This window comes from Stegostoma tigrinum, chromosome 44, assembly GCF_030684315.1.
Source record: "Stegostoma tigrinum isolate sSteTig4 chromosome 44, sSteTig4.hap1, whole genome shotgun sequence".
Classification (NCBI taxonomy): Eukaryota; Metazoa; Chordata; class Chondrichthyes; order Orectolobiformes; family Stegostomatidae; genus Stegostoma; species Stegostoma tigrinum.
The window spans coordinates 14,244,597-14,258,465 of NC_081397.1; the positions used below are offsets into that span (position 1 = coordinate 14,244,597).

The 13,869-nt window shown below is 42.7% G+C and overlaps 1 long non-coding RNA gene across 1 annotated transcript; it reads right to left on the reverse strand.

Moving 5' to 3' along the window:
• Nucleotides 1-3,961: 3,961 nt before the first annotated feature.
• Nucleotides 3,962-13,424, reverse strand: LOC125449925 (uncharacterized). Its single transcript, XR_009443231.1, has 3 exons — nt 13,366-13,424; nt 9,609-9,655; nt 3,962-4,121 (listed from the first exon to the last, which is right to left on the reverse strand). It is a non-coding gene; the product is annotated as an uncharacterized LOC125449925 (long non-coding RNA).
• Nucleotides 13,425-13,869: the final 445 nt, after the last annotated feature.

Genomic DNA, 13,869 nt, shown 5'->3' on the forward strand with positions numbered 1-13,869 from the left:
GTGATGTGGCACAATGAAAACAATCTGCCTCTCAACGTCAGCAAAACTACAGAACTGATAGTCAACTTCAGAAAGAAAGGAGGAGAGCATGCCCTACCTACATCAAAGGAACGGAGTTTGAGAGAGTGAATACGATCAAGTTCCTCGGAGCGACAATAACCATCAACCTGTCCTGGACTTCCCGCATAAATGTGATGGTCAAGAAGGCAGAACAACACCTCTTCATCCTCCGACATCTCAGGAGATTTGACATGCCTGTAAGGTCCCTCACCAGCTTCTACAGATGTAACACAGATGGCAGTGTGCACAGCCCAGACTATCTCAGAAGGCAACCTTTCATCCACTGACTCTATTCACATTTCTCGCTGCCACGGAACAGCCACCAACAACATCCAAGATCTGTCGCACCCAAGTAATGAACTCTGACAACCTCTTCTGTCAGGCAGTAGATACAGAAGCCTGAACACATGCAGGTTCAAGAGCAGCTTCTTTCCAGCTGTTAACAGACTGTTGAATAGACCCTAGCCTCAAATAATGTAGCCTGTATGTGTCTAAGTCTTTTTGATCAGTACACCCTTTGCTTGCTGTGATCTGCCTGTACCACTCTTAAACAAAGCTTTTCACTGTATTTCAGTACATGTGACAATAAAATCAATCACTTGTAAAATCACTTATAATCTGCCTGGTTTTGATATGTTCTTTTAATTTCTCCTTTGGCTGCATCTGTCTGTCATTTGTGTGAATGGGGCTGAAAACAATGGGTTTAAACCATAGACATCAATTACATTACATTATGCTCTCATTTTTACTCTGCTCTTGTTAGTAAATTGCTAAGTGTTTTTTTACTTAAGCTACAAACTGGAGTCTGGAATTGATTATTCAGAGTCTGGGACTGGTTATTCAAAAATGAGTTTGATTAGGAACCATTCAGCTCAATTTTGAGGGCCCTTGAAAGTTTTTTAATTCTACCATATTGCAAGTGCTGCACACAGTTTGAAAGGCTGTTTTGATTTGAACGTCTGTCTTTATATCATGATACTTTACTGAATTGTGCGCAGCTCTGCCTGCTCTTGCAAACCGATTTGCCACCTTTAGAAACATAACATTGCTACAGTGTGGAAGTAGGCCATTGGGTCTGTAAAGTCTACACCGACAACCCAAAGAGCATCCTATTCACCCCTGCCCTGTAACCCTGTGTTCCCCATGGCCAATCCCCCCCCGCAACATGCACATCTTTGGCCTGTGAGAGGAAACCGGAGCAGGCAGCTGCCCTAGCCTCACCGCTGAGCCACCACACTGCATGAGCACTCAGATCCTGTGTACATCAACTGGTGGAGGTAGTCACCGACATCTTCAATCTCTCCCTCCTACAAGCCAAAGTCCCGACCCGCTTCAAGAAAACCATCGTCATCCCCGTACCCAAGCAAACACATGCAGTGTGCCTTAATGACTGCCGCCCAATATCTCCTGATTTCAATAGCCATGAAGTGCCTCGAGCGGCTGGCCATGGCCCACGTCAACCCCAGTCTCTGCTACAGCTTGCCTACCGACATAACAAGCCCTCAGTGCATGTCAGTGAACGTGTAGATGGCGTTCATTTGGAACTTGACAATGCAGTCATGAGTGTTACAGCGAGTACAGTAGGTGGCTGAGGATGGTTCCTTGGGGTGCTCCAGTGTGGAGTGTTATTGTAGAGGAGTTGCAGTTTTCTATCCTCATTGATTGCAGCCTAGGGGTCAGAAAGCTGGGGATCCAGTCGCAGAGGACAGAGTCGAGTCCAAACTGCATGACCTCGGGTTGTCTCCCAGGAAGACTGATCTGACTTCTGAAGCGGTGACAGAGGGAACAATTGTGTCTGGAGCTAAAGGGGCAGGCATCACCAATGCTGGGGGGGTATACTGTTCAAACTGACCGTGGAAATCGTTGAGCATGTCAGGGAGGGATACGTCATTGTCCACTGTCGTACACTGTTTCATTTTGTATTCATGATGATTTGCCCACAGACATGGATGACTGTTCCTTGTTTGATTTTCTGAAGGGCTGCCTTTTTCCAGATGACCCTGAGAAAAATTCTGTCCCACTGATAAGTATTTTCAACACCAGGCCAGGCAGGGAGCTTTAAAATCCTCCCGCTGCATCATAAACAGCCAAACTCATTCGCTGATTTCCTGGTTGAAAATACTTCAGATATCCAGCTCCACTCCCTGTTTGATCATTGTTATCTCCCAGCTTTGCTGACATCATTTCCTAGGCACTGACCTCTTCAATGACCCAACATCTGCTTTCTGTTTAAACATAACAGAGATCTCGGTGCCCATGTACATAGCTACCTGAAAGTTGCTACCCAGATTGATAGGGTTGTTAAGAAGGCGTACAGTGTGTTAGGTTTTATTGGTAGAGGGATTGAGTTTCCAAGCCATGAGGTCATGTTTCAGCTGTACAAAACTCTGGAGCGGCCGCACTTGGAGTATTGCGTACAGTTCTGGTCACTGCATTATTGGAAGGATGTGGAAGCATTGGAAAGGGTGCAGAGGAGATTTACCAGGATGTTGCCTGGTATGGAGGGAAGGTCTTATGAGGAAAGACTGAGGGACTGAGGCGGTTTTCGTTAGAGAGAAGAAGGTTAAGAGGTGACCTAATAGAGACATACAAGATGATCAGAGGATTAGATAGGGTGGACAGTGAGAGCCTTTTTCCTCCAATGGAGATGGCTAGCACAAGGGGACATAGCTTTATATTGAGGGGTAATAGTTATAGGACAGATGTCAGAGGTAGGTTCTTTACTCAGAGAGTAGTAAGGGCGTGGAATGCCCTGCCTGCAACAGTAGTAGACTTGCCAACTTTAAGGGCAGTTAAATGGTCATTGGATACACACATGGATTCTAATGGAATAGTGTAGGTTAGATGGGCTTCAGTTTGGTTCACAGGGCTGAAGGGCCTGTACTGCGCTGTAGTGTTCTATGTTCTATATTGTACATCCCCAGTGTTGAAGAGCATGTAATGTCCTTTGATCAAGAATCAAACTGCAGTTAACTTCCAGGCCTGGACTCATAACTGATGTATTCATTCTCCCTTTTTAAAACACCCACACAAAAAAAACAGTCCAAAGGTCGCCTTAACCTGTCAGCTCATAGTTCACAGCTCCAAACCAAACTGATTCAATGACAGTTTCTTCCCTGAAGAGCCAACTTAGGTAACCGACTCCCACTGCAAGAGTAAGGAGGACATGTAAAACATTTGTGTGACTCAAGCTTAGCATTCAACATGACTACAGTGTTAATTTCTCCGTGCCATACTTTAGGAAGGGCACGAAAGCATTGGAGAGCTTCCAGTCACATCCCTCACTTGTGTCTTGCTGATGGTGCTCTGGTTTCGGCGAGTTAGGAGTTAAGTGTTATACACTGCAAAATTCTGAGTCTCTGAGCTGCTGTTATCACCACAGTATTTATATGGTTGGTCCAGTTCAGTTTCTGGTTCATGGCATATCGGCACAGAGGGATTCATTGAATGTAATAACACTGAATGTCAAGGCACAATGGCTAGATTCTCACTCAATGGTAAACCCCTGGATGTCAATTATGGGGGTGGGGAAATCGAGAATTCAGTGATGGTAACAGTGTTGAATGTGAAGGAGTGATAGATTATTGAACTGTCAATGGTAACCCCCAAAATATTGATTGCTGGGGGATACAGAGTTGTTGGTAGCATTGAATAAATCTAAGGAGTGATGGTTAGTTTCTCTCTGAAACCTAAAACTGAAGCAGCAAAACTGCCAAAGTAAGTGATTAAAAAGTTTATTTCGTTACAGAAAAACATCAGTGAAGTCACCAAAAGTGGGCGAAAATAAATAGCTTAAAAAAAGCCTCGGTTAGATGCATGGAGAAATGTTTATCGCTAGTGGTGTGATTGGCATCCAAATGTTCTGCAGAGAGCTCAGAAAGGAAGCAATAAATGAGCCTGTGTTTGACCATTTTCCACCATCATGGCCAAAGTGGGTAAACTGTAACCTGTTTGATCAGCTGTTACTTCACTGTTGCATAAATGGAAGGATCTCTCCTCCAACGGTGACCAGGGCCTGCAGATAAATCCGTAAAATCTACCGTCTCGTATGTATGCTCCAGCTGGAAGAAAAATAAACACTTCGTACTACATTTACAAATGAAGTAAAAGTTAAGTGGTCTGTCATTTCATTTTTCTCACCTCCCCCACACCATCACCCTGTTCTTATCTTTGTTATTTTTATCTAGGGTCTTCCCTCAGCTGGCCTATGTATTCACTGACCGAAGGGCCAATTGAAACATAGACAGCTGGAGCCAGAAGAGGCCATTCAGCCCTTTTGAGCCTGCTCCAACATTCAACGTGGTCACAGTCGATCAACCTATGTGCCTGACATTTTACTGCCCTCTTGGCATTCAGGGATGGGCAATAAATGTACAGCACACAAATCCCATGAATGAACATTTAGATTATTCCCACATTTCATGCCTCCCTCCCTGGCCCACGTTATGATTTGATTTGCTTTCGCCTCAAGTGCTCTATCCAACTCCTTCTAGAAATCATACACTGTTTTGACCTTAACCGCTTTCTGCGGCACCCCACTCTGGGTGACGACTTTTTTCTTGAACCCAGTCTTACCCTGTCTCCTTTAGGCTTTGATCTCCTGGCTCTGGATTGTCCCCAGTCATTAGGAATGTCTTTCTCGATTTACCCTGTCTAGTTCTTCTCAAATTTTTTTCCCTCCCTTTAGGTTTCAGTGAGATCCCCCACTCAACTCGAGTCAATATAATCCTAACTGATCCATTGTCGCTTCATACGTCAGTCCTACCATCCTATGAATCAGCTGGTAAACATTTGTCACAATCCCTCCTTAACCAGAACATCTTTCTTCAGATAAGGAGATCATAACTGCACACATTCTATAGTCTGATGTGTCATCTCACCCTGTACGTTTACAGCAAGACAGCCCTGCTCCTGGACTTGAATCCTCTCACTATGAAGACCAACATCACATTTGCCTTCTTGACCTCCTGCTGCTCCTGTAATGCTCACTTTTAGCAACTGGTGTACAAGGGACACCCAGGACTCAATGAGCATCCTCGTGTTTCAACTTATAGCCATAAAAATAACAGTGTGCCCTCACGATTTACCTATTTAACCTCACGTTGGTGGGGTGACAGTCTAGTTGTCTTATCGCTAGACTATTTATCTAGGCACCCGGGTTCAATTCTCACCATAGCATATGATGGAATTTGAATCAGTTTCTAAAAAGAAAAAAAAACAGCAATCTGGAATTAAGAGTCTAATGATGGGCTTGAAGCTGGATCACTAATGTCCCTGAGGGAAGGAAATCGTTACCTGCTCCGGCCTACATGTGACTCCAGACCCACAGCAATGTGGGTCGATTCCCGACTGCCATCTGGGCAATTGGGGTGAGGAATGAAATGCTGGGCTTAGCCATTCATGGCCATGTCCCACGAATGAATGAATAAACAAACAAAAAAAACCTCACATCTAAAAAAATGAGGAATGTTAAAACCATTTTTCATTGAAATAATTTCCCCTTTATTTTGTTTGCTCAGGCTAAAGGGGGTGTCATTTTGTCTAATTCCACTTTCCAGTTTACCTTCAGTAGACTTAGAGATTTAAGGCATGTCAAGTCCCTCTGAGATCTTTCTAACCTGCGTTTGGTTTAGCAGGAAAACGTTGCTTTTATAGAGTCATAGAGTTACAAAGACATAAAACATGGAAACAGACCCTTCAGTGCAACTTATCCATGTCGACCAGATTTTGTAAACTGAACTAGTCCCATTGGTTTGCGTCTGGTCCACATTCCCCTCAACCCTTCCTACCCATGTACCTGTCCAAATGTCTTACAGGTTGTAATTATATCCACCTCTCCTTCTGGCAGTTTGTATCAAATACACACCACCTTCTGCGTGAAAAGTTGCCCCTCAGGTCTCCTTTAAATCTTTCCTCTCTCACCTTGAACCTATGATCTCTAGTTTTAGACCCCCCTACCCTTGGGGAAAAGAACTTAGCTACTCACCTTATCTATGTCTCCCATACTTTTATAAACCCCTTATGGTCACCCACTTAGCCTCCAACGCTCCAGGAAAAGAAGTCCCAGCATCTCCTTGTAACTGAAGCCTTCCAGTCTAGGTAACTTCCTCTGACTTTTTTTTCTTCACTTTTTTGTAGTTTAACAACATCTTTCCTGCAGCAGGGTTTTGAGAATTGTACACATTACATCTACGACTGCCTGCCAGTTTATATGGCACCTCATTTTCCTGCAGCTCATCAAAATTACTTTACATTCATATTCCCCTGACAATGGCTGAAAGGTCTGACCCAATTCCTGCACTTCTGCCTTCATCTCTTCTCTGTTCTCACACAACACAGATCACGCATGACATCCCCCATTTCTGATGAAGGGTCTAGGCCCGAAACGTCAGCTTTCCTGCTCCTAAAGATGCTGCTTGGCCTGCTGTGTTCATCCAGCTCCACACCTTGTTATCTCGGATTCTCCAGCATCTGCAGTTCCTATTATCCCTCTGGTCCCCACTTACTACCCCACCAGCACCCACATTTGTGAGCTGCCTTTTCCACCAGCTGTATAGCTGGATGCCACAACCAGACGTATATTCATAGCCCCCTCCCTTGTCAACCTTCCGCAGGGATTGTTGCCCCCTGTCCACTCCTCCTCCGGTCCCAGCACATTCCCACAGCCCCGCGGCAGCGTCCCCTGCAACCCCTGAAGAGCCAATATCGGCCTGTTTCCATCCTCCTTCCTCACTATCCAATGGACCAAATGCATTTTCCAGATGTGGCCGTATTTTAGCTGCATTTCACTCGATTTGGTCCATTGAGTTCACTACTCATATTGTGGTCTCCTTTCCAGTATGGAGATGAAACGGACTGACAACTGCTTTGCGAAATGCTGGACATTCCATCCATAAAACAAAATGACGCCAAGCTTCCAGCCAATTGCCCCTTTGACACCCTATCGTGTTCCGCCCAGCCAACATCTCCATCTCACAGTCTGGCAAAGCTGGAAGAAGGGCATCTCGTCTCCCACTGAGAGGCCCTGCAGCCTCGGGGCTCAGTATCGAGTTCAATCATTGGTGCACTTCCTTTCAATTCCTTTACCTAGACCCCACACCCGAGGTCTGTTATACATCAGAGAAGCAGGAAGGCTGATGTTTCGGGCCTATCCAAGATAACAAAGGTGTGGAGCTGGATGAACATAGCAGGAAGAAGGGTCTAGGCCCTGAAACATCAGTCTTCCTGCTCCTCTGATGCTGCTTGGCCTGCTGTGTTCATCCTGTTATCTCAGATTCTCCAACGTCAGCGGTTCCTACTATCCCTGTTATACGTCGACTGCTTTCAGCACAGCTATTCTCATCTACTCATTGTCCCCATTAACAGTTTTTTTTAAATTTCTTCCTTGCTTAATATCAACCATGCATTTAACAGAATGGTTGATAAGCCTGTCTTTGACAACCTGTGTTTATATCTCTCTGGATTGTGTCCCCCCATCCCCTCACTCCTTTCTCTGCCACCCCCTTGTCTTCAGCACATATACCCTATTTTGTTGGCTACTATTAGCTCTGGAGAAGGATCACTCCACTCAAAAAATGTTAACTATTTCTCTGTTGCTAAAACTCCTGCCAGACCTTTTGAATTTCTTTCGCACTTTCTATATTTACGAACTGTAACATTAACTGTCTCTCTATCGCTCACCACAGATGCTGCCCGACCTATTGGGATCTACAAGCTATTTTTGTTTCTGTTTCAGACTTAGGGTGTCTGCTGTTCTTTGTTTCATTTAAATTTATTTCATTAAATTTACACTTGGGTCATTATAGACCTGCCCACAAATAGAAATGTGTGCCTGTCTGTCACTCCATTTGTTCCCCTATTGTGACAGTATTCAATGCAATTAAACATGTCCTAAACCTCCATGGCTTGCACCTCTAGTAATGAAGACCAATAAGCAATGGAAGTTGGAGTGCAGACAATTAGATGTGCACTTGTGATGCTGAGTGCTGAGAAAACGGGCTTTCAAGAGTTACATGATAGTTTTTGACTGGTGCAGACCTAATGGTGCTTTCTCTGTGCTGTAGATCCATATACCTCTGTGCCTAAGATAGGTTCCAGTTAATATTGAAGTGATTTTCTGGAACCACGGTGCTTTCAGGTGACAGGTTCTGATCAGTTACTACTCTCTGTACTCAAAAGTTTCTCAATATTTACAGTTGCAGTTTTAAAAAGAGACGGAAAGCATCTGTTTTCTCTCTGAGGTTGGTGAGTTTATTTTCTTGGATTCCCTTCCTTTAAAAACAGTGTTTGTAAAATCTCTAGATACTTCTAAGGCAGAAGTGGATGGATGCTTGATTATAAACTGGGATGAAGGATTATCGAGGACATAAGCATGAATGTAGAGTTGTATCAGAGATAATGGGAACTGCTGGAGAATCCGAGATAACAAAGTGTGGAGCTGGATGGACACAGCAGGCCCAGCAGCATCTTAGGAGCACAAAAGCTGATGTTTTGGGCTTAGACCCTTTTGTGCTCCTAAGATGCCGCTAGACCTGCTGTATTCATCCAGCTCCACACTTTGCTATTATGAATGTAGAGTTGATGGCTTATTAAATGGTGCAGCAGGGTGGAAAGGCTGAGTACCTCCCCTCTGTTTCTTGTTCGCATGTTTCTGTCGTTCTGATGTCCATTTTGCACCTAACTTCACGATAATATAGCTTCCCTTACAGACAGCCGTGAACACAGCTCAGTCCAACATGAAAACCAGCTATCAATCCATCGACACTTCCCATGCATCAGGAAAAACAACCAACATAATTAGCGACCCCCCTGTCTTAGATATTTTCTTTTCCTTCAGTTGGCAGAAAATAAAAAAGTAACTTTGAAAACACGTGCCAACAGATTCAAGTGAAACTTCTTCCTCATTGTTATCAGACTTTTGTTATCAGACCTCTCAGATATTGAAGTTGATCTCTCTCTCTCTCGCACTGTGCACTATCTCTGTTGCTGTAACACTACATTCTGCAATTTGTTGTCTTGCCCTGCTGTATTCAGGTAAGGTATAATCTGCCTCCGTAGCCCACAAAACGGCACCTTTCACTTCATCTCAGTATATGATAATACTAAAGCAAATCAAATCAAATTAAAATAGTTCCAAAATTGAGCATAATTTACTGAAGTGCACTTGAGGCTGTGTTTCAAAAATTACAGGAGGGCAATGATTGTTGATGCTCAGCTTTGGAGTATCATTTATCGAACTAAATTGCATCTTTTCTTTTCCACTTTAATTTCAATGTCAAAGATTTCTTTGTAGTTAAGCGAGGGGTCACCACAATCATTCGTCTACTAATGACACAAAGAGAAGATAATTCTGGAAGTGACACAGAACAATGACAGGTCAAAGCCACACTATGAGTAAGCAGCAATTTGGAGGCACGTCAACTCATCTGACCCTTAGAATCTGCAACACCGCTTAGTAACACTTCAGTAGTACCTGACTTCCACTTTTGTGCCTGTGACACGTAATCTTATACAGAGATATAAAATATTATCATGACAGATGAGCTTACGTCTTCAGGGACAGTTCTAGTTAATGCTCCCCAGCTGATCACTGCATCTGAAAAACATAAAGATTCATGTAAAGAACAAACGTATGACTCCATGTGCATTAAATATAATTCCTGAGCTTTATACTTCTAATCTGTGAAGCAATTACTGGTGTAAGGGTTATAAAAAAAATACAACTGACATCTTAACTAACTATATCACCACATTTGCCCCAGCTGTTAAATTGTTGATGTATCATAAAACTGGAGCTATATAAAACAGCTAACCCACACAACTAGAGTATTGTGTGCAGTTCTGGATCCCACATTCTATGGGGACTGTGGTCGCAGTGAAAAGAGCGCAGGCGGAGATTTACCAGGGATATTGCCTGGGGCCGAAGAGTTTCAGTTGTGAAGAGAGGTTAGATAAGCAGAGATGAAAACAGAAACTGCTGGAGGAACTCAACAGGTCCAGTTCTAAAGGAGGGTTACTGGACTCGAAACATTGACTCTGTTTCTCTGTCACCACAGATGCTGCCAAGCCTGCTGAGTTTCTCCAGTGCTTTCTACATCTATTCCAGATCTTCAGTAGGCACAGTTCTTTGCTTTATTTTATTGGACAGATTGAGTTTATTTTCCTTCGAGCTGAGGAGATTGATTTGGTTGGGGGCATGATTGAGATTTATAAAACAAAAAGAGACCTAAATAGAATAGACAGCAAGAAAAGCCTCCTGCTTTGACAAGTTGGGGACATTGATTGAAGGTTGGAGCAAAAGGTTTGAAGCCATGTGAGGAGAAACTTTCTCCGCACAGAGGATGGCAGGGAATCTGGAACTCACTGCCTGAAAGGGAGGGAGAGGCAGAAATCCTTGTCACATTGAAGAAGGATTTAGATGTGCACTTGAAATGCCAAGGCTGTAGACCAAGTGCTAGGGAAATGGGATTAGGGAATAATGAGCTGGTTGTTTTTTTTTTGACTGGCACAGACTCGATGGGCTGAAGGGCCAGTTGCTGTACCGTCGAACTCTGTGATTGAAAGCCCAGTTAGGAATGTGGAATTGGTGTTCCATTTAGATAGGATTCTATTCTGATGAAAGCCAGTGGAAGTAAACACAGAACTTACCAATTGCTTTTGGCAATTAATATACATGTGTTGTTCCAGCTTATCCTTAAGGAGTATCTTAAACTCTGAATAGGCAGAGTTATTTTTTAAAATGTCAGCACAATTTAGCTTCTTTTGAAATGATATGGGAATCGATTAGGAATGGTTTTGATTGGACAAACAATATTATAGGGAGGAAAGTGATTTGAAAGCTAAAGTTAGGAGCTTGCAAAAGGATAGGGAGGCGAAGTGAGTGGGCAAATATGTACCGAATGGAGGGCAATCTGGGAAAGTGTAACATTGGTCATTTTAGCAGAAAGATTAAGAAGGAAGCACATCTAAATGTTGAGAGATTGCAAACATCTGAGGCACAAAAGGATTTTGGTGTCCTATTGCATGAATCACATGTTAGTCTAAATGCACAGTAAGTTGAAGAATACTAGCAGGTCTATTGAAGGGGCAAATGAATGCAAAGCTTGGAATATCATCTTCATTTATAAAGGTGACTGGTAATTCTGTATCTGGAGTATCAAACAGGACTGCTCACTGTCCTTAAAGAAGGATGTTAATATGTTGAAAGCAGTTCAGAGAAGGTCTACCAGACCAATCTCTGGAATGAGTGTATTGCTCCATGAGGATAAAGCTAGACAGGCTAAGCCATGTGACTTCTGGAGTTTAGAATATTCAGAGGCGACGGAATCAAAACAGATAATATCCCGAGGGGTGGATGTGGGAGGTGCCTATTTAAACAGAGATGAAGGAATATTTTCTCTGTCAGAGAACTGACAGTCTTTGGATATCCCTTCCTCAAAAGTCAATGGATGCAGAATCAATTTGTTTTTGAGGCAGACTGAGATAGATTCTTGATTCCCAAGGAGGTGAATGATTATCAGGGGAAGGGCGTGACATGCAAGAATGTAGGGTTGAGGTTAAAATTAGATCAGCCATGATCTCATTGAATAGGGGAGCAGGCTTAAAGGCTAACTCTTGTCACTGACGTCTGCACTGAGGAATGCGTAACATCTCTTTAAGTTTGTAATATCACTCAATCTCTGTTAGGGGACAGTTCAGAAAAGAAAGAGAGGGGAAAGGCTTTGTTGTGATTCTTCAAGATCCTTGCCAAATATTTGGTTTTGAGAACTATTATTAACTGAAAACTGTAAGACAAGGAGATTGAAATAAAATGCCAGGTATAAACCTACTGTGTTAACAACGAGTCACACAGTAACGATTATCAAGTACCAACTCTCACTAACGTAGCATATTACTCATATGATGGTTTTACTAAGAATACCTTTAAAAAGAAAAGAATTGTCAGGATGCTGGAATTCTGTCCAATAAAAGTAAAAAAAAATGCAATATAAACTCACATCGGGGCCACTTTGCAGGTCAAACTATTCGATTCTACATAGCTAGTATGGATCAGATTATAATTACCAAATGTTAAATATTCCTGAATCCATCTGTCTTTTCCTACAAACTGAGAACATTAGGACCAAGAAACTCCCCTTTATTGAAATATTATTGAAGTCAGTATCTTTGTCCATCTGGGGGCAAAAGAAATTTACAATAATTCAACTCTCAGATTTATTTGGCTTGACAGTGTACACCAGTTCCAAAGTGTACAGTATTTGAAAGCAACATCGGATCAGGGTAGATAAAGATAAACAACTTCCGCTAGTTTGGGATTCTAGAACTGGAGGAATAGCCTGAGGATTAGGTCCAGATCATTTGGGAAAGATTTCAGGAAGCACTTAGAATCATGGCATCACCCAGTTCAGAAACTGGTCCTTTGAAAAAAGTTGACCATCGGGTCCCTATTGCACATTTCCCCTCTCACCTGAACCAATGCCCTTCAGTTTTGGAATTCCCTGACCCGGCAAAAAGACATTGGCCTATTCAACTTATCCATGTCCCTTATGATTATGTAACCCTTTAAAGAGGTCGTCTCAATTTCCTACTCTGAAGTAAAAGTCACGGTCTACTCCATCTCTCCCTTTAGCTCAAACCCTCCAGTCCCCGCAACGCCCTTGTAATTGTTTTCTCTGCTCCTTTTCCAATTGAACAGCATTCTTCCTACAACTGGAATCCCGCACAGTATTCTGAAAGGTAGCCTCACCTTAATCCCGTACAGCCACAAGATGGTGTCCTAGCTCCTCTACTCAGTGTTCTGACCAGTGAAGGAAAGTATGCAAAATGCCTTCTTTACCAACCTGTCTACCTGCAGTGCCACTTTCAAAGAACCCTAGTTCCTGCTGTTTGACAACACTCCTCAGGGTCCTACTGTTAAGTCATAAGTCCTGTCCCAATTTGTCTAATAATGATACACCAGCTTGCACTTATGTTTTTTTTAACTCCACCTGCCACTTCTTGGGCCATTAGCCCATTTGATCAAGATATCTTTGTACTCTTAGATAAGCTCATTCAAACTTCTACTCAAAGTGTTGGGGAGGTTTGGAACTATTTCTCTTAAACGTTAGTGGGTGCTGGATCATTTGCTGATTTTAATTCGAGGATTCTCTTTTCTCTTAAGTGAATACATCAGTGGGACAGGGGCTGAAGACTGGTATATGGCATTAGGCTACAGATCAGCCATGAATAGCAGAACAGCATTGAGGGCCTGAAAGGTGTACTGCTGTGTCTCTGATCTTGAATATTACTATCAAAATGGATCCTAACATTCACAGTCGAATACGTTCATCCTGGTATCTTGATCCAACGTTACAGATTCTTCCCTGAAACCAACAACAAACATTCAATTGGCATTTTACATTTCATTTGATGTGAACTTTGACAGCGATCTAATTATCTAACTGCCAAAAACTGAAAGAGTCAGGAAAATTTGATAAAGTATAACTCACACAAGTGAGAGGAATCTCATAAATAACAGACAGAAAAGAGCACAATATATCCATTTAATATTACATTATTATTCATCTCAATTAGTTGGATTAAGGGGAAATAGATGGCCCCAGCCCAATGGTGTTATTGTCAAAATTTTAATCCAGAGGTCCAGCAATATTCTGAGGGTCTGGGCTCAAATTCTATCATGGTGGAATTCTACCACTTGCTTTTTTTTCTAAAGTCTGGAATAATGTGTTTAATAATTAACATGCTTTGTTTTTGCTTGAAAAGCCCACCTCTCGTTATACGAGGAGTGGTTGAGGACTCTGGGTTGGTAAT